The sequence below is a fragment of the Sturnira hondurensis genome, unplaced genomic scaffold (genome assembly GCF_014824575.4).
Source record: "Sturnira hondurensis isolate 20B ecotype Veracruz unplaced genomic scaffold, ASM1482457v3 Scaffold0022136, whole genome shotgun sequence".
Taxonomy (NCBI): Eukaryota; Metazoa; Chordata; class Mammalia; order Chiroptera; family Phyllostomidae; genus Sturnira; species Sturnira hondurensis.
The window spans coordinates 874,626-902,609 of record NW_028094767.1 but is presented as its reverse complement, the minus strand read 5'-3'; the positions used below and the strand labels follow the sequence as shown (position 1 = coordinate 902,609).

The window sequence follows — 27,984 nt, the reverse complement described above, 5'->3', positions numbered from 1 at the left end:
GATTATATTTTGTGGATAAATTTATTTCATAGTGAATTTTTTATATAAATCAAAACTCAAGTATTTTAAATTTATGAAGTAAAAATTATTCATAAGCTTGCATCCTGTTTTCTGAAACCATAATATCTAAGTTTCAAATAAACTCAAATTATATATGGCAAGAGGTCAGACCACATCTTAAGGAATAATCAAAACTAGCATGATTATGTCTGTAAAATGGGAATAACAATAGTTGTTATACCATAAACATAAAGCATTTAGCATAGTTCCCGGTATGTTGGAAGCACTCAATAAAAGTAACTATGATTATTATTATTATATCATTTATTTTCTTTCTATAGTTAATAACTACAAGTTATATTAAAATTGGCATTAAGCATCAATGATGATCATGTTCACATGAGACAGTTTATAGATCAGGTTTCACTGTGCCATTATTTCTGATTTGTCATTCAGGTTAATTGGGCTACAAGGAGAAAAATACATATAAAATTGCTTCTGTATTTAGGTCCAGGTTGTATGCAGCATAAAAGCTTATATGTAAACTTCAGTTTTGTGTGAACCTAATTAAACAAATAAATCAACCACTACTAGTGAGGAAACTAATGAATAAAAGAAAGTAATTATATATTACCATTATATAGACTGTTAATATTTTAGAAAATAGAGTCCAGTTCATTCCACATGCGTATTTTAAATCCACATTTTATAACTCTCCCTTTAAATAGGACATTTTATGAAAAATTTCTGGAATTTCACTGAGGATTTTATATAATCAGGTTTTAGACCTTTACTTAGTATATTAAACACCCTTTACAACCCTTGTACTCACACCAAATTCTCCACTTTCTTGGTGTAGTAGACACTATTCCCCCTCATGGCACCAAAATTCCAAAGTAGAAAAACAAATATGAAACGCTGAGAAGAGAGTCAAGTCAGACCATTTTCCTGTTCCCAAGCCTCTAGTGTGACCTCTACGTCGAGTGGTAATTTGTAGTTCAAATTCCGTTCTGTTCTATGACAGTTTAGATGAAATGGCAGGTCCTCCTTCCAAGGTAAATATTTCTCAGAGGATGATTAAGGTTAACAGTTTTAATTGGAAGCTGATAATCAGTCTCAAGGTTGAAGGCAAATTATTGATAACAAATTATCACTTGTGAATAACAACTTTCTCTGTAACATTAACCAAAGTGTCTTGATTTGTGTAGCTTTCATGTATATTAATATTGAAGGATACTCTAAGACTGGCTGAAGCAGAAGAAATAATAGAAAGCAGGGTTCTGAAAAGAGGAAATTAAGAGAGAATGAAGAATAAGCCCAGAAAAGCATGGAGGTTTGATTAAGAAAGCCTTGACAGAGAAGGTCTTTATGTGACAGAGGGGACAAAACCTACATATATGAAGGCCTGAACCCGGATAGAGAGGGAAGAAGGAGAAAAAGAATTTTCACAAACACAGTGTGAGTATGTGAGGGAGACGACAAGAAATAATATGAAGCAAGGATGTGGGAATATCATTGGCTTGGCCATTCAAAGAATGGGGAGCCCAAATGGACAATGTGATGGTCACACTGAATAATGCATTGTCAGTTGAGTCACTTGGTCTAGCAACCACCAGATAGAAGTGGGAAATAAAGCACAGATGTTGCTACTATTCACACTTACATTCTGACTAACCAAGTTATATACAATGTTTGGGCTCATTCCTCTTTATCTGTTGGTGTGAAAGGAGTAAAGGGAGCTCATCTGCTTGTGCCAGTGTATGAAAAAGAACACTTGGAAGAACAACAAGTCAAAGTGATAAAACACCATGACTCATCTCAGCACATTGTTCTCAGACCTAAAAAGCAAAAGATGATCTGGATGGCCAGCTTGGTTTAAAATGCCTAGTGCCTACCTTCAGTCTGAGTAAACAAACTTTCAGAAGTGGCTTCTTCCAAAAAAGGGTTTCCCCAGAAGAAAGCACAAGAATGTTAGCACGCCAGGTCTTGGGTGAGAGTTCACTCACATCCCTGTTCCCTGTGCATTCACAGCAAGTCCCTGCTCTCAGACAAATGAGAAGCAGCTGGGCATCATGTAGCATAGGACACATGCACACCACACATTGCTTTGTAAGTAGCCTCCCTCTCTCCCTTGGAATAACAGACAGAACTGATGAGTAATGAGCTGCTAGTGCTCTGAAAAGCCCAACATCTGGAGGTGCCAGAGGCATGAGGAGACAGAGAAATCATGAGCTCTTGAATAACAGGTATCTTAGGAAATAACTCGATACAGGTAATGTTCTAGATTCTAGGGATTATGTAGCACAATGCTGTGACTTGTCTGTGAATTTACATATCTGAATTAATAAACTATACGACCCTGAAAAAGTCAGATTTTCTGGGTTTCAGCTTTCTTATCTTCCATTGAAAGGGGTGGGAGTCAATCATACTAAAAGTGCTATGGTAAAACAATTTTTTCACAGTGACTCATGAACTCAGAAGATTGTCCAAAACTTGAGCCTTAGTCCCCCTTTCATGAATTAGTTTAACCCTATAAAGCAGTGATTTTCAACTGGTATGCCAAGGCACAGTGGTGTGCCACAAGAATTTTTAAAACATGCCATACCTATCTAGTCAGGGGCCCTGACCTCTTTCCTTTAGATTGTCAAATAAGCAAAATGACAACAGTTAACACAATAGCCATCTGGTGTGAACAAACTAAAGTCATACATATTTTTTGTCATATCAGCAAAAAATATATTTTTAGTGTGCCATAGAATTTTAGTAATTAGTTTATGTGTGCCATGAGGTGAAAAAGGTTGAAAATCGCTGCTGTAAGCTTATTGATAGTTCCATGAATGCCTTGTTCCAGTGACCAATTTAACCCACCTGCCCCCAGTCCCTCATCTTCATGGTGCACTCAAAAATATACGCATTTGGGTTATCAGGTTGTTTTAACAGTAACATTACTCAGGAAATACATTGCCATGCATTTCCTGAGATGTACTTGGCACTACAATGATCAGGCGAAACGGACTATGAGACCTTGTTCCCACAGTTCTTTCGAACAAGGTCCCTCCTAGGAAATCCTATCAAGCTTCTGAGGAAGAAGTACGTGGACTTTTTTGAAAAAAATAAGAACCGCTAGGTCTGCCAAACTTTCAGAAGTCAGTAGACATATTTGAGAACAATAGGCGGAAGAGAAAAGAATGCATTCTCAAAAACATCACGTGTGTTTTGACTCTTCTATTTTTCAAAATGAAGTGGCCTTATTTTTCCTCTGATCCTAAAGATTTTAAACACATATTGTTGAATTGCTTTTCAGGAAGCTTGTCCTAGTGCATTTTCCCACCAGCAGTACACAGAATGGAGCAAAATTAGGTGTACAGTTGTGAGTATGCAAAACACAATTTTTCTTGTATTACTTATCAATGATTGTGTTATTTTCCATACAACAACTACAAACCTACTTTGCCCCACTCCTCCTGTACAGTGTCTGTTTTCTCATACTCCCACCATACTGGGTGCTAAATTCTTTGGAATCTTTGCCAACGTGTTGGTTGAAATAACATTATCATCTTTTAATTTGACATTTCAATTATCCAGTGAGGTTAGTTTTTCCACTTGCTTATTACAAATATTTATGTCATTTGTCCATTTTTCTATTGCGGGGTTTTTTGGGGGGTTTTTTGCTTTGTTCATTTGGAAAGAGCTATTTATTTTAGGGATATTTGTCTGATTATGTTTGTGACAAATATCTTTGTGCAGACTACTCTTTGCATTTTAACTTGGTTCATGAGATTTTCTTCAGTGTAAAATGCTCAATCAGTCTTTATAAAGTCAATATTTCATTGCATCAAATATGGTCTTTTTGCCTTTTGTGTTACTGCTTTTTTGTCTTGCTTAGGAAGATTTTTCATATATACATATACATATGCACATGCACACACAGAGAGAGAGAGAGAGTATTTCACTTTGATTTTTTTCACTTTTATTTCTGGTGCATCTGGAATGTATTTCTGTGTAAGGTATGATGTAGAGCATATATTTCATTTTTTTCCAGTTATTTCAACCCAATTAATTGAAAAACCCATGGTTTGGCCTCTGATTTGAAATGTCTCTTCTTCCTAACATTAAATATTAATGGGTAGGTGTCTATTTTTCTGGACTGTCTACAAGGTTTTCCTGATCTCCTTATCTGATGTGAGCTGATTCTGACACCACTATGAAAGTGTTTCAGTGAGTGCAGTTTCATTTTTTTTAAAATGTGCAGTAGGTAAGGCAATGCTCCCAACTTGAGCTTCAAAACTTTCCTGGCTATTCACACAGGTTTCTTGCTCCAGCAGCAATTAAGCACTTGAACTAAAGTGGTGAATATATATAAGTATTTTTGAAGTGCACAAACTTACAAAAGTCCTAAGCATATAATTTTATAGGAAGTATTTATCAGCCCCTTTTAGACATATTAAGAGTGGTTACTGTTTTGGAAGAATGAATACTCAGAGTACTGGTGATGTTGAGGATCAGGAAATTTCTAGCCCACAAGATACCTGTTTGGCTGGATTGTCATGGCCACTACAGACTGAAGTATGATGAAAATATGTATATAGTGCATCCTCTTCATCACAGTATTCTTAAAAACATTAAAATTTTCATGCAAGTAGAAAGACTACAAGTCAAAATTTCCTCACCATTTTTAAAACTATGGGGACTTGTTGCAACAACTCAAGATACTCTAGCCTTCCAATCACTTCATTTCTGCGACATTCCCTGAGACCTTGTTTTGTCCATCTCTATCTCAATTTCAGCTTCTATGGGCCCAGTTTCCAACAGCAAGTCACTTCATGCAATCACTGACAAACCAAAACCAGGTGAGTGCTCCTACAATAACACATGTTCACTAGTCACATGGCATTGAAACTGCTATTGTTTTTTATTGCAACCCCTGTCACAGAGTAGAGATAGTATAATGCTGACTATAGTATCTCAATCTCTAGCTCAGTGTCTGACACATATGGATCTCAACAAATATTTAGTGAATGAGTCAGTGCCTCGTACTACACATGAAGCAGGAGGGCCACAAAGAGCTCTAGCTCAGTCCTCGGGTTTAGCATCATCCCAGCTGTTGTGACATTGCATTATAATTTTGGCATCTCACTCAGAGTCTCTAGAACTGCTCTTCCTCCAGAACTATCTTGCTTCCGAATTTCACCTCCCCTCTCTGGTCCTGCTGACTGGCTTGCCCAAATGCTGACTCCCTGCCTCTGTCAAAACACTGCAATGCTCTGCCTGGCAAGATACTCCAGAACCTCCTGTTAGACTCTCAGATCTCAGCTGCTAACTCGGACCACTCTTTGACACCTAATGCCCTACCATTTGGATCCTGTGTTCTACCTGCTCCCAGTTCAGCACCAGCCCAGCCCCTCTTCCAGCTACATAAATGGACCTTGCCTAATTGAGCCCAGCATGTTCTTCAAGATGAGCATACTAAGCAGATCTCATTCTATAAAATACTCCTTCTGCACAGCTCAAATCCCTTCAGATCTTCACACAACAGCAGCTAAAGTGCAACTAGCTTGAAAGTGTGTGGGAACAGAAATTGATATAATAATCCAAATATAAATCAAATTGTAGGATTTTAATCATACATTCATACCATGTGGAGGAACTAGTTTTTTGTCTAATCTCCCTCTCTCAAAAGGACAAAACTTTTCACTTTCTGAGAAACCACAGTCACTTTCATCTGGCTCTCCCCCTTGTCCTCTCCTCTGTTTGAGCTCAGCACTTCACATGTTCATTTTGGTGAGATTCCATCATAATACATCACCAGGAACACATGTGCTCCGCTGGGACTCAATTCCCTGGAAGATGTGAATGATGATGTAAATAACAGCATCATTGGAATTTGGAGGAACTGATGCAGGAAAGAAGTGAAATAAGGCAAAATCAAGCAACTATAATCAATGTAACGTGGGTAGTATTGATGCTGATCGGGAACTTCAGTGTCATCCATCAGCTGGAGCTGTCAGCAGAAACATTAATTAAATGGCAGCTGTTGCTTTACCACTTGTAGGGGAGTGGAGCAGTCCTAACTCCAAAATAGACTGCTGAGGATGAGAACATTTCCAGCTAATAAACCGCAATGAGATCCTGGACGTGTACTTGTCATGTGTTCTGTGGTACATGAGTGAAAAGAGTGCAATTAGACTTGTGTCAATAGTTAAGTTTTATCCCACTGCCTTCAAAGTAAGGGTTCTAGTCTGCTATTGAAATACATGTGCATCATGTCAATCATATCTACAGAGTACAGACAGCATCCTTAGTTATGCATTGGTTATTCTCTGATTCTCTAATGATCATTTAAAACATTTGTTGATTTTTTATTTTTATTGTTATAAAAGCACTATGTGACCATTAAAAGTTTAAAGAATACTGAGAAGCAGAGAAATAATCACTCATGGTCACTGATTATTATTTCCATATTTATTTTAAAATTATGTTCAGTCAAATCAATGGAAATCAGTTAGTAATGTTTAGTTTCTCAATTCTAGGACATTTAATGGATTCATTTAACAAACATTTATTGAGGATTTGTTCTGTGCAATGTGAATTTAAAAATAGTCCCAAGCCATACCTGAATCTATTTACCATGTTAAATTCTTAATTTACATGTAAATATTTACTATAGAGTAATTATAATAATCTATCACTTTTTATTTAGTTCTATTGTTTAGAGAAATCTGTGCTGCAGTTTTTTAATGATTTTATTTTATTTTACTTTAATTGTTGCTTGAGTGCAGTTTTCTGTCTTTTACTCCCATCTCAGCCCACCCACCCCCCCACCCCCGGTTTTGCCATTGGTGACTTTTCACCTGGTAAAGTTCATTTGACCAGATAATGCATATGGATTTTCCCCTACATGTGAAAAAGCCTGCTCTGTAGAACTTCAAACTTACAGAATCAATCAGAAAATTAATTCTACACATGCTGTCTAAAAATGTAGACTTTAACAGGTCTTCAGAGTACATGGACCTACTGGCCTGTCAGCTCCATAGGACAGCCCAGCTTGTTTCCAACACACCTGCTGCTACAGGAGAAGCAAAGTGATTAATCCCTTCCTGTTGTTGCTAATATCATGAAAGTTAGTGCCTGGTATGAAAATCCAGACAGGGGAATCCAAGGGAAAATATGAACCCAGCCAAACTCACAGGACTAGGGGGAAAGCCAAGGGTTTGAACATGACAGTAGAGTTTTCAGTTAAAATATCCACAGGAAGATGAAAAGTAAGGCAGAAAATATTATATTGGTCTGCCATGGAAAGGAAAGAAAGGATGTAAGAAACAAAGTCATGGGGCCCTGGCCATGTTGCTCACTTGGTTGGCTCATCATCCTATACACCAGAAACTTCGCAGGCTTGATCACCAGATTGGTCACACACCTAAGTTGAAGGTTCAATCCCTGATCAGGGTACTTACAAGAGGCAAACTAGTTGATGTTTCTTACATGGATGTATTTCTCTCTCTCCTTCTCTGTCTCTCTCCCTCTCTCTTCCGCACCCCCACACTTCTAAAATCAATAAACATACCCTCAGGTAAGGATTTTAAAAAAGGAACAAAGTCATGGGGGAAATGAAGCACCTTTGAACAGTCTCTACGTAAATGGAATGCCTCCAATGGGCCCACTTAATCAGAAAATAGAAACAAAGTAAAGGACCCAATCTCTAGTCAAGCAGATAACTCAGCGGGAATTCAGAGCACCAAGGCCAGATGCCATAAGACTTCTGATGCTGAAACAGCTGCCATTCAATACCTCATATTCTCAGAGTTGGCTCCAGAACAGCAAAGTCATTAAAAGATTAGGTGCACAAATTGAGAGTACAGTTGTCTGGACTCAAATCCCGGGTCTGCCCCTGCTTTTGGCGGGGTTGGGCAGGGTTTGGAATATTCCTTCAGCCTCATGATCTGTAAAATGTAAAGTATAGGCCTGACATCAAACTATATCACAAGGCCATGGTAATCAAAACAGTTTGGTACTAACATAAGAACAGACACGGAGATCAATGGAACAGAATAGAGAGCCTAGAAATAAACCCAAGTTTCTATGGTCAATTAATATTTGACAAAGGGGGCAGAAGCATAAAATGGAATAAAAACAGCCTCTTCAACAAATGGTGTTGGGACATCTGGACAGCTACATGCAAAAAAATGAAACTTGACCACCAATTTACACTATACACAAAAATAAACTCAAGATGGGTAAAAGACTTAAATATAAGTCATGATACCATAAAAGTCCTAGAAGAGAACATAGGGAGGAAAATCTCAGACATTCCACACAGCAATATTTTCACCAATATGTTCCCTAGAGCAAGAGACAAAAAGGAAAGAATAAACAAATGAGACTTCATCCAAATGAAAAGTTTCTACATGGCTAAAGAAAACATTAGCAAAATGAAAAGGGAACCAACTGTATGGGAAAATGTTTGCCAATGATACCTCAGACAAGGCTTTGATCTCCAAAATGGATAAAGAACTCACACAACTCTATACCAGGAAGACAATCCAGTTTAAAAACAGACAAAAGACTTGAACAGACACTTCTCCAAAGAGGATATACAGAGGGCCCAGAGACATCTGAAAGGATGCTCAGCATCACTAGCCAGCAGAAAGATGCAAAACCACAATGACATACCACTTCATACCTGTCAGAATGGCCATCATAAACAAATCAACAAACAAGTGCTGGCAAGACTGTGGAGAAAAGGGAACCCCAGTGCACTGTTGGTTGGAATGCAGACTGGTGCAGCCACTGTGGAAAACAATATGGAATTTCCTCAAAGAACTACAAATGGAACTGCCTTTTGACCCAGCAATTCCACTGCTGAAATTATACCGTAAGAATCCTGAAATACTAAATCGAAAAAGCCTATGCACCCCAATGTTCATAGCAGGACAATTTACAAGTGCTGGAAGCAGCCTAGGTACCCATCAGTAAGTGAGTGGCTGAAAAAACTGGGGTACATTTACACAATGGAATACTATGCAGCAGAAAGAAAGAAGGAGTCCCTAGCCTTTGTGACAGCAAGGATGGAACTAGAGAGCATTAAGCTAAGTGAAGTAAGACAGGCAGTGAAAGACAAATACCACGTGATCTCACCTATAAGTGGAACCTAATCAACAAAACAAACAAGCAAGCAAAATATAACCAGAGGCATTGAAATTAAGGACAAACTGACAGTAACCAGAGGAGAGGAGGGAGAGAGATAATAAGGGAAAGGGTCATCAAAAAACATTTATAAGGGACCCATGGACAAATCCTATGGTGGGTAGGATTGAGGGTGAGAGGTGGGGGTGGGAAAATGGAGACAACTGTCTTTAAACATTAATTTAAAAAAAAGAAAAAAGTAAAAGAGAAATATAGAGTATAGGAGTATCTGCTTCATGAGGTTTTCAGTACCTAATACATAGAAACCATTCATTAAATATTAGCTACCTTATTGTTTATTGTGATTGTGTGATAGAAAGGGCAATAGCCTAACACTCAGAGGCCTTTCCAATTTCTGCCAAGTGACTTCTGCCCACTCCTCATAGTACCATCTTCTTGAAAATGATGAGACTGACTATGCTAGATAAGTGATTGTCAACCCTGCGTGCACATTGAAGTCCTATAAAAGCTTCTAAAATAGAACAATACTCAGGCATCTACTTGGGCCAACTTGAATCGGAAACTCTGCGGCATAGCCCAGGCATCTGCATTGTTAAAGCATCCCAGGAACGTCTGATGCACAGAAAGTATTGACAACCACAAGACTAGGTGATCAGAGAGCTGCAAGTGAGCTCAGAGATTTCCACCCTCCCAGTTCCCTGATGGCTATGAGAAGGTCTAGGACCAAAACTGTCTGATCATCAACAGTGTGAGACTCAGGACTTCCTTTCCTCCTTGAAATTAGACCAGGTGCAGAGGTGCTAAGAGAACTAGGAGTTCTTACAGAATGTCTTAGATAATCCTTGAATTAATACGATAAACTGTTAATATCTTCCATTTACAAGGCATTAGCTAAAGATTAATGCGGAAATTTTTACCAAGTTTTATTGCCGAGAGAAATTTAGAGCAATTGAATGAGAAAAAAAACGCTGCCAGGAGCCAACCAGTCAAGCCCTTTGTCTCCAAAAATATAACAAATTCTTTCCCTCCTTCGGCACGGTTACACCTTTTTATATAAAGACAGGAGAGGACAAAGGGGATATTCTGAGATTATTTGTTGTGAGAAAGTCAGGAGAGATTGCATAAAAGAAACAAAGGGCCTTGGTGAAATATAATTCATCACTACTTTTATTTTGTATTAAATAGGTCTATGGCACAGACCATAGAGTATATTTGCTTTAGGAAGATATTTAGCCTGTCAGGTAAGTAGTGGTATAAGTCCTGTGCATAGACTAGTAATGAGTGTGTGTACACGTGTTGGGAGGGTTGGTGTATGCTATTATAGTTGTGACAAGGTACTGTTTTCAATTCACAGAACAGAATTTCTCAGAGGGTAGAGATTCATTCTGTTATGTGTTCAATTCATATAAAAAATTCATCTTCACGGGATATTCAATCCCACTACCTGAGATAATATGAAACACTGAAAAAGTACAGTATTTATGGCCACTGGCATAAGAAAAAAACAATTATTATCTGCTCCATCAAAATGTTATTAAAACGGCTCCTTTGGACACTTGCAAAAGTTAAATGCCACTCATGTAACATAGAAACTCAAAACTTCCAATTATCCAAATGTCACACATTTGATTATTTTAAAGGTAACTTATGGTTAATGAATAAAAATAATTAATAAATATCAAATAAAATATTTTGTGCCATTGCTCCACAGTAACAAATCACTGGCTATAGAATATCAAGTAATTTTCCTTAAACTATAACAAGCTCTGGTTTCTTTGTTGTTGTTTTTTTTTTTGAAGGAACAACATGCTGTATGATTGACAATTCACTGCCTAAACAAAGTCATTGGGAGCCAATAAGTATTCTTGCACGAAATGAGACCTCTGTCTCACCACTTCCTCACCACTTCCTCCAACCAATATACATATACCACCAAAGGCTGCTTCAAGGAATATCGCTACTAACAGCTGGAATAAGTGACTTTGTAGGACTCCTTGTTGAACCTACTTAACAAATGAATGCTTATAACCAAGGCAGAGATCTGCAGAGCATTTCCAATACAATAGAAGGTGGGGATCTCAGTTGTCAACAGCAGCCGCAACAAACCGAAACCCCAACAGGCATCAAAGGGTCTGGTGACAACAGTAGCCGTAACAGCTCGTAAATTCAAATACTCCATGGCATCCTCTCCCAAGGGATCGACACAGCAATGTGGAAACCGTACTGCTCCATCAACAACTGGGGAGGAACTCCTGCCAGCCAGTGCCCCAGGCGTAGCTCTTTCTGGTTTGCCCAACTCCACTGGCCACTGAAGCTTCTGGTGCCACCTCGGAACCCTGGAGACGAGCCCCAATTGGCCTCCCATCCCACGACTCTTTCTTATTCGCTGTTAGTGAATCCCTTCAACTGGAGTGGCCGCGAGTCCCTGCAGTGTCACGTTCGACACCGCTCATTACAACCTCTCAGTCATCCTGGTGGGGTCTTCCTCGAACAACTGCCTACGTTACAAGCAAGTGGTTGAAAATACGGGCTCAATAAGGTCAAATTGCCTAAGTCTGAATTTCAAATCTACCACTGGGAAGCAATCATTTATAAAACTCATTTTTCTAGTCTGTAAAACAGAGATAAAAATAGTTCCTCGTAGGATTGTTATGAGAAGTAAATAAAATCATCCATGTAAGTGCTTGGCCCAATGCCTGGTACAGAATAATCTCCAGCATATGCTAGCTATTACTATCATTTATATATACTAAATGATTACATATAACTACATAATGTAGATAGGATGCATTATATGTAGCTATAGTTATCATTATATGATCTATTACATTATTATATAAGAATTGGGAATCCGATGTCCCAGGCATTAGCAGGAACATTTGGTATGCTGGGCAATGATCTATGGAATAAACAGGATATAGAAGGTGAGGATATGTTACTCAGAGTTCAGGGGCCCCTGAGGAGTGAATTCTACCAAAGCAGCTGGCTTCCTTAAGGACCAAAGAAACAACAGGCTGTGACCAAAGCAGCTGGTTTGGGGGTGTCCAAGCCAGAAGATGATAGCTATCAGGGCAGCATGTGAAAGTTAAGCTCATCTGCAAGGCCCCTCCCTCATCCAAATACCAGGCTGCTCTTCAAGCATGTGTCACTTACTAAACAGTTCGTGAAACACAAAAAGCCTTGAATACCTCCAGTGTCACATTTCAAGACTTACAGAATAATTAGGAAAAATCTGAGCTGGCAAAACTCTTTCTGGCTCTCCCTGGCAAGCAGACCATCTTTGTTTTCCATTAGTGTGTGTTGTCGTCACAGTAACTGCAAGGCTCCAAATACAGGCCCATGGTGTCATTTCCTCATGTACTTAGGCTGCCCCCCTGAAATAGCATTATGAACTCAGCAATGCCTCTTCCTTTCCTGTTGTGCTGCGGCACCTCAGTCAAAGGAGCAGGCCCTAAAATGAGTTACTTAAAACATAAGTGTATTAAAGACATATAGGGAAAAATAAAGTCCACTATCCCCATGACTCATGTGTGTGTGACCATGTGTATGTGTGCGTGTGTGGTTCAAACACCACGGTTTTGCAAAGTTCTTTCAGATAAACAAGGCAAGTTGGCAATAACTTGATTATCTTGGTGATGTCAGCAGTCTACTGTTTTCAATCAAATTGTCTTTTGGCTTTAAATCTTTAGCAAATCATTTTTTAAAGAATGCATTTGGCTCACTCTGACATGTCCACTTCATGGCTTTCTTATGCCTTTTCCTTACAAAGATAAGCAGAAGTTAATGAGTTTTTTTCAAAGAAACTTGGGAACATTACAGTCATAATTACTGAAAGACAAAAAAAAACCAACCCTGTTCTCAAGTGCAGACATATAAGGCCCTTGGCTAGTGAAGCAGTAATCACCATTTTCATCTGTGTTGGTAAAGGGGGTCAGCAGCAGCATTTAAGCCAGAAAGAAACAGCAAGTCTCTGAAGCTTAAGGACTCAAAGGCAGATCACATGAGATAAATTCTGCATTAACTTTAAAAATTCTTCTTAGTCTGTCTTTCACAGACCTCAGGAGCATATAAATCACCCAATATCATGAACAGCGGCACCGTTTCCCAAAAAGGAAAAGTAACACCAAACTTCTTTCGACTTTTCAGTGCCGCTAGGGCTTCAACAAAGCTCTCAGGAACTGGGGTGCTGGTTAATGTCGTGTTTCTTCATCTCTCAGCCGGGACTTTCTCAAGTTCTGCAATCAGCTGGTTAAGAGCCAACTACAGCTACTCAACTCATGTTTGACTTTCCTTATTCTGAGTTCTTCCACAGCTCACTGCATGGCCTTTGAAATTAAACTGTCTCAGCTCTTGCCACAGGGAAAGTTGTATTCTGCCTGCAGCCTTTTCCCTTCTCTGAGAGCTAAAGAATAGGCCTGACCAATTAAGGAGAAAGAACGTAATCCAATACATTTTCTTAAGGTTCCTATATTTTTGCCCTAGAACCTTTAAAATGTGTTTCATAAAGCCATGAAAAAAATATTCCCTTACTGTCTTTCTTTTCCTTCCTTCCTTGCTTCCTTCCTTCTTTCCTTCCTTCCTTCTCTCCTTCTTTCTTTCTATAACCAGGTTTTCATTAGAGAATGACAATTATAAAACTTGGTTCTCCTTATCTTTTACAAACTCATTCTTTTGATTGAGAAAAGGCAAAATGGACAAGTCTAAAAACAGCAACTTCCCTACATAAGATTTATTGGCACTAAAGCTACTAAGAAACTTCTCTGTTTATAAGAGTGTTTCACATATGTTAAATACACATAATAGTCACCACCCCATAATATATACATGCATATTTACAGTAAAAAACTTCTTTGTTTATCTTAGAATATACTGTCTAGTCATGTTTAACAATGAATAGCAAGAATTTATTTCCATTTGGTAAGACTGAAGGTAGCATGAGATGACCTTTCCTGGTCTTTTTATTTTTATCTGTTACTAGGTTAGTCTAACAAAACAAAACATCTAAGGGAAGAAATAAAGAACGATAAATTTAATAGCATGTTCCTTCATGGAAGAAGAAGGCTCTGTGGCCACACATTACCCAGTGTAGTCAACTATAAAAGAGACACCCAAGTGCTATGTATAAACACACTTTATCTCCAAGTACAAATATAGAAACCATAGAATAATTTATGCTGTCCATGATTTCTTAGCCTTTTCAATTAGCAATAATCGCGCTTTGGATAAACCTCATTGGCTACGATACTGCCACTGCACAAAGCTGATTTCTTAGCCTTTTTAGTAATGATTGTGTATGATGGCAGAGTGCTGAGTGATAAGGGGGGTTTAAAATATAAATTCCACACTAAAGTATTGGCTGGTGTTCAAACTATGTCTGCTTAGAGTACCAAGGAGCAAAGTATGTCCCAAACAGGACTCCAAATTTAAACAATGCATTCTTTTGCTGTTTCTATGAACTTGAGTTCTCAGACTATCTGTATCTAAAAATTTTGTGTGCAACAAAGATTAAATTAAACAGATAACTACATTTACAGTGTGATAATAAAGTAATAATAGCTTAAATACATTTAAAAGTCAACCAGGCCACTGTAAGTTTTATTAACTCATGTAATCTTCAAAACAACCCTGTGAAGAAGATAGTATTATTATCCTTGTTCTAGAGATGAGGAAACTGAGGCACGGAGAGTAATTTTTGTGCAAGGTTACGATGAGCTGAAATCTGAATCCAGGCCTAGGATACCAGCCTTTCCTGCCTCCTCCTCCACAGCAATAGACATGTTCTTGTTGTTATATCTTCAACTCTGATTTAAGGAAACAAAGTGTATTTTACTAGCTGATCTTTTATTCTATTGCTATATGCATGAAAACATAATTAATACATAAACAAACATGCTGCAGGCTCTTAATGTCATTTTTCTAACAAGCTGTCACCAATCTTTTTCCTCTTAAACCTTCCTGCTGAAATGGATCCTGCTCTAAACTCACCCATCACCACCCATCCTGCTGCTTTTCTAAAACCCACGTGTGCAGAAAAATAAGATGAGACAAATTAAGGAAAGTGGGGATTAAATAAACTGTAAAATTCTATTTCTTAGAGCATCTGTTTTATGAAGAAATAATGATCTTCAAAAAAGAAACCACAACTAGCAGTAGTTTATAATGTGTATTTCATTGCAAAGTTTTATTTCTAAAGAATAAGTAAAAATTATAGCCACAGGGAAACTACTACTTAGTAAATATATTCAATATTTCACAAATTTCATCAGGAAAATCTCATAGTGGTTCTTGCTAACAACCATTTAGAAGAGTCATTTTAACTTCCTCGGCACTCTTAAAATGTGAAGAGAATGTTTTTCTTTTGATAGACACAAAAAATTGCTTCATAGTCATGATTCATGCTTTATCTCACTTAGTAAGGCCACAGGTTACATGAGTGATTAAAAATAAAACTGAGAAATGTCTTTTTCTTAAATGCCTAGGAAAAAAAGATACTGTGGCATGACATTTAAATATTTTAATGCTCAAGAATGCATTCTAAATCATGATGGCCAAAAAATAGAAGGAGCCATCGCCCTGACCAGTGTAGCCCAGGTGGTTGGGTGTCATAAGGGCACCGGTTCATTCCAGGTCAGGGCACATGCCTGAGTTGCAGTAAGGTCCCTGTTCAGGGAACGTTTGACAGGCAACCGATCAATGTTTCTCTCTCACATCACTGTTTCTCTCCCTCTGTTTCTCCCTTTCTTCTTCTCTCTCTAAAAACAAATAAATAAAGTTTTTTTCAAAAGGAGCCATAATTTAAATGAATAGTACCAAAGGTAACTATAAATGGGATCTGGTACCAAAGGATAATAATAGTACACGCATTACAGTATTTAAAGGTCTAGGTACCTACACAGAGCATGCACACATATATACAGCCTTTACATATTCCCCTTTGTATCTCATTCTCCAAAGGCACCTCATCTCCACAACTGGGTACATGAGCTTAGTTACAATGGCTTGTCTTTTTCCTGGGCACAGGAAAACTATGAAGGCTTTCTTTAAAATTTTTTCAGATAGAAGGCTATTAACCATAATTATAGTTTATTTTCTTGATTTTATACCTATCTATACTTTCTTACATACTCATCATCAGAATCTAGAGCCAAAAATGTTAATAAAACATCTACAATATGTATGGGGCTGAAAAACTTCAAAGCCAAGTAATGCTTGGAACAATGCTTTGTACCTAATCATCTTCATAAAAATGATCAGAATTTAAAGAGGCAAACCCTGCTAAGTATCCTAATTCTAAGAGAGCACAAAACTGTCTAAACTAAGAAGGAATTGCTTCTAAAAGGCATTGGTCCTGGAAATCATTGAAAGTGAAAGTGGAAGACACTGATCTGGGCTTGAAAAAGTAAACAAGGTCCCTAAGGAAAAGGGATGCGAGGTGTCCCAGGCATGGGGAATGAGACGGGCAGGCACGGAGCACCGAAGCATGCGCTGTGTGTGTGTTTGGAGGATGGCCCAAAATCTGAGATATCTGGAGCAAAGAGACAGACACTTGTTGTTGAATGATGCGGGCTGAGACTAGAAAAGTTAAGCACATGCCAGATGGTGGAAGGAGTTCAAAATACCCAGCCTAGGTGTTTGGCAGCAACAATGAGTCCCAGAAGACAACTGGAGTAAAAGAAAAGCACAGCAATGCTTTAGGAAAATTAACCCCATCGTCACGGGCAAGATGGTTTGGATGGCAGTGAGGGGTGGGAGGGGAGCACTAGTGTTACAGCCCAGCCTGAGGGCCAAAGGAGTGGGCCTTGGTGCGGTGGGAGAGATGGTAATGGATGTAACAACTCTTACAGTAAAGGTAAAGGGGAAGAGTTAGTTAGTTAGCATTTTGTTCTCCTGTTCACTCAAGTTCTCATTTCTGGGTTATTTTGGAATGCACATGGTTCATGGAGAGTTTTTTCATACACTGGAGGAAAGTATATGGTCTAACCTGATCTACTTCTGATTCTCAAAGGGAAACCTACAGCCATAAAGAGAATCCTCAGAATTTCAACTCATCAGGAAACATGGCTTTCACTCAGGGCCAAACACTGAGCTCAGTTAGTTATCTACTCACTGTTCCATTGACTCCAACATAAATTACATGCCTAGAATTAATGGTAAATTAGTTGATACATCTGATAGGGGTTAATATCCAAAACATATAAAGAACTTATAAAATTCAATATCAAAAAACCAAACAATCCAATTAAAAAATGAACAAAGGACTCAAATAGACACTTCTCCAAAGAGGACATACAGATGGCCAATAGACATATGAAAAGATGCTCAATGTCACTAATCATCAGAAAAATGCAGATAAAAACCACAATGAACTATCATCTCACAGCTGTAAGGATGGCTCTCATCAGTAAATCAACAAACAACAAGTGCTGGTGAGGATGTTGAGAAAGGAAAACCCTCATGCCCTGTTGATGGAAATGCAGACTGGTACAGCCACTGTGGAAAGCAGTATGGAGTTACCTCAAAAATTAAAAATTGATCTGCCTTTTGACCCAATGATGCCACTTTCAGGAATATATTCAAAGAAAGCCAAAGGACTAATTCAAAAGAATATATGCACCCCTAAGTTCATTGCAGTCTAATTTACAATCACCAAGATTTTAAAAGCTGCCCTGGTGCCCATCAGTAGATGAGTGGATGAAAAAGCTATAGTATATGTACACAATGGAATACTACTTGGCCATAAAAAAGAAGAAAATCTCAACCTTTGTGACAGCATAGGTGGATTTGGAGAGCATTGTACTAAGTGAAATTAGCCATTCAGAGAAAGGCAAGTACCATATGATTTCACTCCAGTGTAAAATCCACTGAACAAAATAAACTAAATTGGAACAGACTGATAGTTGTCAGAGAGGAAGGGGGTTGTGGGGCTGGGTGAAAAAGGTGAAGGGATTAAGCAAACCAACAAACAAAAAACTTCATACACACAGACAACAGTATGGTGATTACCAAAAGGAAAAGGGGGTGAGGGGAGGCAGAAGAAGGTAAAGGGGATACACGATGATGGAAGGAGACTTGACTTTGGGCAGTGAACACACAAACATACAATATGATATACAGGTGATGTATTGCAGAACTGCACACGTGAAACCTATATCATTTTACTAACCAATGTCATCCCAATAAATGCAATAAAAAATTTAAAAAATAAAATAAAATGACATCTCAGGAAATGACTTTCAACTTTCCCAATCTTAAACTGGCTTGCCTCAGAGAATTTTTTTTTAAAAAGTAGATTTTGGCCTTACATGAACATTTGTAAGCCAACAATGTGACCCTTCCTAAGATAAAAACAAGAAAAATGTAAAGCATTTAGTTCTGACTTTTCAAAACTCAAGAAGAAGATACTCTGTCTCCATGAAGGCACCAGGAGATCCCTTCTCTGATGCCCAAGGTTACCCAAGTACATTTTACACTATTACTTATATATATTCTTGTATATAATTAGCTTCACTTATTTTTAACTAAACATATAATCAGAATTATGAGACATAATACATGCTATGTGCTAAATGTATGTGATAAACTTTAGTTTTTCTTAAAATAGGAATACCTATTTTCTTTTTATTTAGATACCTTCTTCCTGGTCAACCAATAATGTGTTCAAAACTGATCTTGGGTAAATTCTTTCTTTAAATTGACAAAATAGGTGCATCTCTCTCTTCTTGGATGTTATCCTTACGTTAGAATATTCTGTCAAATTATCGTGTTCACTTGAAGACTCAAACTTCTTATACAAATCCAGCCCCAGTGCAGACACCAGGTGTCAACAGTAACCGCATCACCAATGCACAGACAGTATTTGTCAGATTCAGTGTGAAATTAATCACTCTAAGCAATTCTGAGAAAAGTGCATGGCAATTCACGGAAGGGGAGAGAATATCCTCACAGATGAAAGGAGGGTTTCCTTTCACTTCCTTTTATCTGTGTAGTAAACGCACTACACACACACACATACAACTTAAGGAAGGATTTTCTCTAATAAATCCAATTTTAGCTTTAAAAATCAGAATCTTTTATCTATGTATAAACTATTACCCAAATTTTTTAATGCAAAATAATATTCTCCTGAGTAGTTTGTATCCAACAACCGCACAAGCAGTGATTTAACCCCAGGCATCTCCTTGTGCCTGGCTCGCAGCATCGGGGCGGCTGCAATGGAACCAGGTCGGAGCCCGCACAAGGTGCACCCGTGTAATCAGAGAATCAGGCAAAGGGAGAAGAAGCAGAGAGCAGCAAGCCAAAGGTACAGCAACACAAACCCCATGTGGGACTTTCCTGCCATTTACCACACAAGCTGCTCAGCTGGTTTCAATAAATGCGTGATTCTGCTTCCTGGGGAAACCTCCTTCCCATCGCTTAGCCATCCTAACTGTGACAGGAGCTGTGAAATCATCCGTTGTCATATTTCTGTTACCTTCAGAAGAGGGATAACTCGGCAGAAACATTGTGATGGCTATTAAAACACCATCGTCTTTGTGTTTAAAAGGGAATCAGTATAATTCTGAGAAAGACATGATGTTTCTGGTTCTTTCAAAAACAATTCACAATGATTATCGTAATTCCTTAATGTGTTATCACATAGTGGAACAGTAAGAGTCCAAGGAAACAGACAACACGGAGCCGGAGAGAACGCTCTTCTTATGGGAGCAGATATTTCTTAAAGGAGTAAGTAACTATTTAGTTTGCTCTTACCTGATGGCAGCTCGTTTAACCAAGGGTATGTCCGGTACGGAGGTAGTTTATCCTTTGAAGAGTCAGTGGCTTGTCCCACGGCCCCAGAGAGACTGGAGTCCTGGAAAACTATCCAGCCCAAAAGAATACAGAGGAAAAAAGCTTTTCCCACTTTCTTTCCCAGGACCAGCCAATAGCTGAAGTCATGCAGGAAACTGAGAGAAGGGGAAAGCAGCTTCTTCTCCCTGAAATCCCGATCAGCAGAAACGGGAGGCTGTTGTCTATCTCCCACCCAGACTTTTGTTTAAAAGTTTTTTCAACTGTTGCTAGGTGTTGTTGGGTTCTGAGATTAGGTTTCTCGTCTTCTGCTCCCTCCACAACACCGTCAGAGCAATGACTTTGTTGAGGAGCGGGCTTGCGCGTGCTATATTTAACCAGTGTTCTCAGCAAGTCGAGCCTGTCAACAGCTGAGAAGTTTGGAGCCGGCTTTACTCAGTTCCTCGGCAGCTGGGTTATCAGTGGATAGAGCTCTGCTCACCCTGTAAAAGATCGCGGGGAAACCGGCAGTCCCTTTTAAGGGCTTCTGCTCTTTACACAGAGGTAATTATTATCTGGAGCTCTTAAATACAGACTGTGATTCGGGACTTGGGTTTTAAAATCTGAAAAGAATTAAAGAGCAGCAGCTGTTTGGAGCAGAGCATTTTACCAACACAATATTTTTCTCAATTAGGCTTTCTTAGAGAAATAAATGTTCTTAAATTAGAAAAAGCTTTTATGTGAAAGTGGATCACAACTGCTGGAAAAATTCACAGGAAAAGATGATTTCCTGAGAGTTGTCAGGGTGCTGTGTTGGGTTTATAGCTGGATGACTGACTTCCCCAGTCATATCGGACCTGGTCAGCTTATATCCCTGAATGGTACACAAATAAGGTTACCATAAAGAAATGTCTGTAACATTGTTTTTGAAAGGAGTAAAAGCTAAGCAAGAAAATCTTCACGTTCTCACTCAGGTCATTCATTCAAAAGAAGCAATGGAGAGGACTTCGGGAAAACCCTGCCTGTCTGTTGACAGCCTTGCCTCATCATTAACCCTCCAGTCCCCAAACAAGGGGACCCTCAGACAAGGGTCACTTCTACCCTGCACTCTAACATGAAGACTGTTTCAAGACATTTTGTTTGTTTTATCCTATATACTAAAAGAATACGAATCTGTCAACACTGAGACACATGAAAAAAACAGGTTTAACTAACTAGTTCTTGGAACTGTCTAATAACTTATGTGAAATAAACAGCAAGAGAAACTGAGAGAGATTCTTTTCATCATAGGTAGAGTGGGAAGGGACTCCCAGATGCACACTCACACACACCACTATTGGTTAACACACTCAACTATTGCCCTGACAAAAATCTCACCAACACCATCATTGAGGTGACCCCACCCCTTGCTGAGATCAGCTTATCAGTTCAAAGATAACCCTTTTTTGACATGCAAACTGGAGTTGGACCAAGGAGACATTTAAAGGAATGGGTTTATTAATATCTGAGGTGTTGCAATCTTGTAGTAAGTGGCTTGTGTGTTGGACAACCCTAATGTCTCTCTGGGAAGGCTACCACTTTCCACACAGCGTGTGAGTCCTTTTTAAGGAATGACTCTCACCTCCACGGTTAGCTGATCCCAACATCTCAACCCATTAGAAAACATCACAGTTCTTCCCATCCTAGCCACCACACTAACAGCATTCAATTTTTCCTCTTAATTTATTTACTACTATTCACATACAAAATTGCATTTGTTCAGATTCTTAGTCTTTCTGGATCTGGGCCAATCTTGAATTTTTTAAAAAAAGAGTTCTATTTAAATGAATGCGTTCTTATGTGAAATTAACTGACTCCTCTAGAACACTAATGGATCTGTTAGGAACAATCTATTCACAGTTTCTAAAAAGTAGATCTAACAAGAGGTGGAAGTATGTTCCTGGGCTATGAGATAGTTCTAAATCACCAGGAGAACTTTTAAAAAATACAAAGGGGACATAATCTGTCTTTTCTCATGCTCTCCATCTCCTTCTCTCTCCCCTGTCCACACATGCATTTATTCTCTGTCTCTCTCTAGAAAATGAATTTAGTTTGAAGGCTTTCCCCACAGGAATGATTAGACAAAAGCATTTCCTACCTAATCCACAGAGGAAGTAGTGCCATTAGAACTTCTAGAAATTTGTGTTTTGTATACAGTCAACAAGGAACTGGTTTGTCAACACATATCATTAATAAATTACTGTTCAGCTGCATCCTTTTCCCACAGTGTTAAGGGTGAACACTATGAGAATGTCTGACAAACTTACAACTGAAGCTGAATTTCCTGAATTGAATGATTAGTCACAATGAGGCTTTTTAAATAAGAAGCTAGATTAGTGTTATCAGTGAGAAAAAAAATGAATTTAGTAAAAAAGTAGCCATATGATATCCACATCCATTTCTGAAACCAAATTTTACCACATTCTTCATCTAAAGAAGCATAGTGATTTTTTCAATCATTTTTTATTTTTCAATTATAGTTGACAACATCTCCAATAATGTCATACTCATCAGATACCACAGATAGTTATTAGAATATTATTGACTATATTCCCTATGCTGTACTTTACATCCCCATGACCACTCTGTAACAAGCAATTTGTGCTTCTTAATCCATTCACCTTTTTTACCCCTCTTCCCAACCCTCTCCCCATCTGGCTACTGTGAAAATGTTCTTTGTATCTGTGAGTCTATTTCTGTTCTGCATATTCATTTATTTTGATTTTTAGATACAATTCCCGAGAGATATGTACTATGGCCACTTTCTTGTTCATATTTTTATCCTTTTTCTTCTTCTTCTTAGAGAAGACGCTTTAACACTTAATGTAATACTCTTTGGTGGTGATGAACTCCTTTAGCTTTTCTTTGTCTGGGAAGCTCTTAACCTGTCCTTTGATTCTAGATGATAGCTTTGCTGGGTAGAGTAATCTTGGCTGTAGGTCCTTGCTTTTCATCATTTTGAATATTTTTTGCCAGTCCCTCTAGTCTGCAAAATTTCTGTTGAGAAATCAGCTGACCATCTTCTGGGAGCTCCCTTGTAGGTAATTAATTACTTTTCTCTTGCTGCTTTTAAGACTCTCTCTTTGTCTTTAACCTTTTGCATTTCGGTTATGATGTGTCTTGGTGTGGGCCTCTTTGGGTTCATCTTGTTTCAGTCTCTGTGCTCCTGGACTTATATGTCTATTTCCTTTACCGGGTTAAGGAAGTTTTCCATCCTTATTTTCTTAAGTAGGTTTTCAATTTCTTGCTCTCTGTCTTCTCCTTCTGGCACCCCCATGGTGTAAAATGTTGGCATGCATGAAGTTGTCCCGGAAGCTCTTATGCTACCCTCCTTTTTCTGGAATCTTTTTCTCTTTTTGCCATTCTGATTGGGTGCTTTTTGTTCCCTGATATTCCAAATGGCTGGCCTGATTCTCAGCTTTACCTAGTCTACTGTTGATTCCCTGTAAATTATTCATTTCAGTTGTATAAACTTTATTTCTGACTGGTTCTTTTTTTATGGTTTCTCTATCCTTTTTCATGCCATTGAAGTTCTTACTAAGTCTCCATATAGCAATTGTTTTGAACTCTATATCTGGTAGTTTGCTTGCCTCCATTTCATTTAGGTCTTCTTCTGGAGATTTCTCCTGTTCTTTCATTTGGGACCTGTTTCTTTATCTCTGCATTTTGGCTGGCTGACTGTGTTTATTTATATGTGTTAGGTAGAGCTTGTCACATCTACCAAATTTGCTAGAGTGGCCTTATGTAGTAGGTGTCCTATAGGGCCTAGTGGCACAGCTTCCCCAGTCACCCAAGCTGGGTCCTCCAGGTGCATGGGCCCCTGTGTGGGTGATGTGCACTGTCTGCTGTGGTTGAACCTTGATTGCTATTGACATCACCTGGAGGGACCGACCCTCAGGCCCACCAGCCGCAAAAATAGCTGTGACTACAGCAGAAGAGCTTTTGCACAGGAATCAACCCTATAGAGAAAGGCTTGCTTCAGTGGGGCTTTGGTGCTCACCAATTAGGCCCCTTGAATCAGTCACTCATGGAGGTGTCAGGGTTGTAATCTGCCATGGTCTGAAGCTATCCACCAGGTGCAAAGGCTCTGGGGCCTCCTGGGAGGTACAAAGTCAGCCACCTCCTGTGCCCTATCTGGGGTGCCCAAGAGAAGCCAATTTGTGAACCGAGGATAGTTGCTCTAGTGCTGGGCCTGGGGCCACTTAGCAAGATGTCTGGTGCATACAGAGGCAAGATGCTGCTTGTTCAAGAGATTTAAAGGGAAATCCAAAGCATGAGGTAAGAGGGACCAGTTTATGGAAAAGCCACTGGGAATTTGTTTGTGTGGGCCTGCAAGTTGGGTGACTGGAGTCTTAGGGAATCACCAGGGCAGGGCAAACAGTGGGAGCCAGGTAGATGGAGACTCAGATATGGTACCTGCCTGCCAGCTTAAAGAGGCACAGCGATTTTTTTAAAGCAAAAAATTAATAAGTTACTTAATATACCAGTGAGGAGAAAGATAAGACATTGTTCAAAACAATGTTCAGGGGAGGCAGATTCACGAACAAACAAACAAACATGCTCTCTTATTGTTTATTGCCTGGCTTTGAGACTTAATTATAAGCTCCCACGTAGCAGAGGATGTTTCCTGCTTGTTCCTTACTGAGTACTCAAGCATTGTGGTATGTGTTCAATAAATGGGAATGATTGGGTGAAAAAACGAACCTACAGAAGATTGAAGAAAAGATGAAGAGAGACTCAAAGTATATTATTCATAAACTTATGGAAAATGCTTCTAGTCTCTCTGGACAAAGTTGGGCCATCACTGGCTGCTTATTACAAGTTGTAGAAAGAAATTTTTAGATTATGAATTATTTTGAATTTTTGTTAAAATTTCAGAAAAGTAATAGATTTCAGGATAACAATAAACATACCTGTGCAACACCAACTATATGCCCAGCGGAGTTCAAAGGTCTTGACATATAAATGACCCACTTAATTTTCACAATAATCCAATGTGGTAGGTATTGTTATTATCCCCCATTTTACAGGCAAGAAAAATGAGGCATAGAATTATGAAGTCAGTTGACCAAGGTCACATGCTAGTAAATATCAGAACCAGAATTTGAACTAAGGTGTCTGGGTCCCCAGATTTGTGTTCTTAACCTCTTATCTGCCTCCTACATTTAATAGTTATAAGCCCATTCTTAGTAATCACTGAAAGTCAAAACATAGAGACTTTGCTATACCTAAATATGTTCACTGCTGACCTTAAAAAATACATTTAAAATTCCACAGCTTTGAGGCAAAGAGAAAACATGTGGCATAATTTCATGGTCATCATAGTAAAATAAAAGCTCATTGGGACAGAATTGTTGCTGAATACTAGAGAAGAGAAAATTGGACTAAAGAGAAGATAATTGCTTTGAGGGAAAAAAAAGGAGGAAAAGGTCTATTTTTAAGCAAAGGATATGAGCTGTTCAGTATTCTCCCTAAAACAAACAATGCATGATGTTTTATGATGAATGAGTTCACTGCTTAATGAGATTCTAAAATTACATTCTAAAAATATAATTTTGGTCTGTGATTTGACATGCAATTTAAAAATGTTTATGAGCTATGCATTCACAACCCAAACTTCTCAAAGATGTAACCAACAACAAGAACAAAAATTGGAGGGGTGTGTGGAATCATTATACATCAGCTAGTTCTTTGGTGTCAAAATGATACTGTGTTACACTTGCTATAGTCAGTCTTTACAGTTTGCAAATACTTGACTTATCTAATAACCTTGCTATATATTGACTTAGATTTTACCAACTTTTAAAAGAAATAGTGCTAATATTTTTAACATCTACAAATGTTCTTAATAAAACAACTACCTTATCCTGATTACAAATAAAATAAATACTGTGTCACACCTACTACATTTATTAATAAAAGCTTCAATTAAGTTATGTATTTTCCCCAACAGCTAGAGAGAAAAGAAAGAAACAAAGAAAATAATATTTTTGCATTTACTTGAGTAAAATAAGCATTTACATGCATATATTAGACCTTAAAATTCCCACTTCCTTGTTTATGTGCTTGAAAGTGGGTTAATAGAACTTAATCCTGAAAGTTATTATAGGACCAAAATCATAGCCAATGAAAGGTCACTATACTTTGAACTTTCTATTTCCACCAATGGACTCTTCATTTGCAACAGCCCCTCCCAAGTCCATAAAAGAGTGATCTTCTCCTTTGTTTCTCTGGACTTGGGGTGGTTCCTCATTAGGCACATATCCAAAATTGCAATCCTTTGCTATTCCCAAATAACCCATTTTGCTGGAGAAGTAGCTAGCTATTTGTTAAAGGTCAGCAATATATAATGCCCAAAGGTCCTTACCCTCTGAAATATTTACAGGCAAAACCATACAATGTCTGGGATTTACTTTTAGATAATCCAGTGAGAAGAGGAAAAGAAGTGGATGATGAGACTCCCTGCCAAGATGGAGACATAGGTGGAAACACTGTACCTCCTCGCACAACCAAGTTTAAGGACAACAAAGATTTAGAAACAAAAACACAACTAAAACAGACATAAAGTTGAACTGTACTGAAGTCTGACAACAATGAACCATTCATCCAGACCAGTAAGAGTGGTGGAGTCTGCAGCTGGCAGAGAGGGTTCACGGCAGGAAAAGAGGGCAGACTGATCCATGCATGCAGGCAGCTGTTGGCAGATCCCAGGTGCGGGGTGGCAATGGGTGGACCCAGTGAGGGCCTAGGGTGGCTGGCTGACCGAGGTCACACATTCACATGCAGATAAACCAGGTAAAGAAATGAGCAATGAGACAGACCACGCCAACCAGGGCACCGTGACGGGAATTAAAGCCTAAAAGCACCAATTGGAGAAACTTTCAGGGGTTGAGGTGCCAGGAGAGGCTCCCAGGCTCACAAAGAGTTCATTGAAGAAACCCACAGGGTCCTGGAGGGTGCACAAGCCCACACACCTGAGGAACCAGCACAAGAAGGGCCCAACTTGCTTGTGGAAAGTGGCAGAGGGGACCGAAATCTGAGAGAGAGCCCAAAAAACACCATTGCTTCCTCTCTGACCCTGCCCCCACATACAGCATCACAACCCAGCAACTGAGTTGACCCACCCTGGTGAACACTTAAGGCTCGCCCCTCATAGGTAACAGGTGTGACCTGACCAAAACATTATGGATCAAGCAGAAGAATAGCTCAAAGTCCCAGCACCAATACTTTTTTTAAAAGATTTTATTTATTTATCTTTGGAGGGGAAGGGAAGGAGAGAGGGAGAGAAATATCAATGTATGGTTGCCTCTCGCGAGCCCCCTTCTGGGAACTGGCCTGCAACCCAGGCATGTGCCTGACTGGGAATCAAACCACGATCGCCTGGTTCGCAGGTCCATACTCAATCCACTGAGCTATGCCAGCCAGGGCCCAGAGCCAATACTTTTTAGTGGCCAAGAGACAGCCTACCTATTGGATGCACAGTTCAAAATACTGGTGATCAGGATGCGCACAGAACTGGTTGATTTTAGTTGCAAATTAGGTGAAAAAAATGAAGTCTACACTAAGTGAAACAAAGGAAAATGCACAGGGAACCAATAGAGATGGAAACAAAACTGGGACTAAAATTAATCAAGTGGACAAGAAGGAAGAAAAAAATGACCAAACAGAAAAGAAGGAAGAAACAAGAATTCAAAAAAATGAGAGGCTTAGGAACCTCCAGGACATCTTTAAACATTCCAACATCCGAATTATAGCGGTACCAGAAGGGGAAGAAGAAGAGCAACAAGTGGGAAACTTGTTTGAACAAATAATAAAGGAGAACTTCCCCAGTCTGGCAAAGGAAATAGACTTCCAGGAAATCCAGGAAGCTCAGAGAGTCCCAAAGAAGTTGGACCCAAGGAAGAATACACCAAGGCACATCATAATTACATTAACCAAGATTAAAATGGAGAGAATTCTAGAAGCAGCAAGAGATTAGGAGACAGTCACCTACAAAGGAGTTCTCATCAGACTGTAGCTGATTTCTCAAAAGAGACC

The 27,984-nt window shown here is 38.9% G+C and overlaps 1 protein-coding gene and 1 pseudogene across 3 annotated transcripts in view; both read right to left on the bottom strand.

Moving 5' to 3' along the window:
- The window catches only part of FILIP1 (filamin A interacting protein 1), a 203,487-nt gene extending 183,086 nt beyond the window's left edge, over positions 1-20,401 (bottom strand). For 2 of the 3 annotated variants that reach the window (XM_037034350.1, XM_037034351.1), the window contains exon 1: positions 19,894-20,401. The gene's annotated coding sequence lies outside the window, so the exon portion shown is untranslated. The remainder of the gene's footprint in view (positions 1-19,893) is intronic. The other variant, XM_037034349.1, reaches the window with a different exon arrangement.
- Positions 14,276-14,406, bottom strand: LOC118978751 (uncharacterized; annotated as a pseudogene).
- Positions 20,402-27,984: the final 7,583 nt, after the last annotated feature.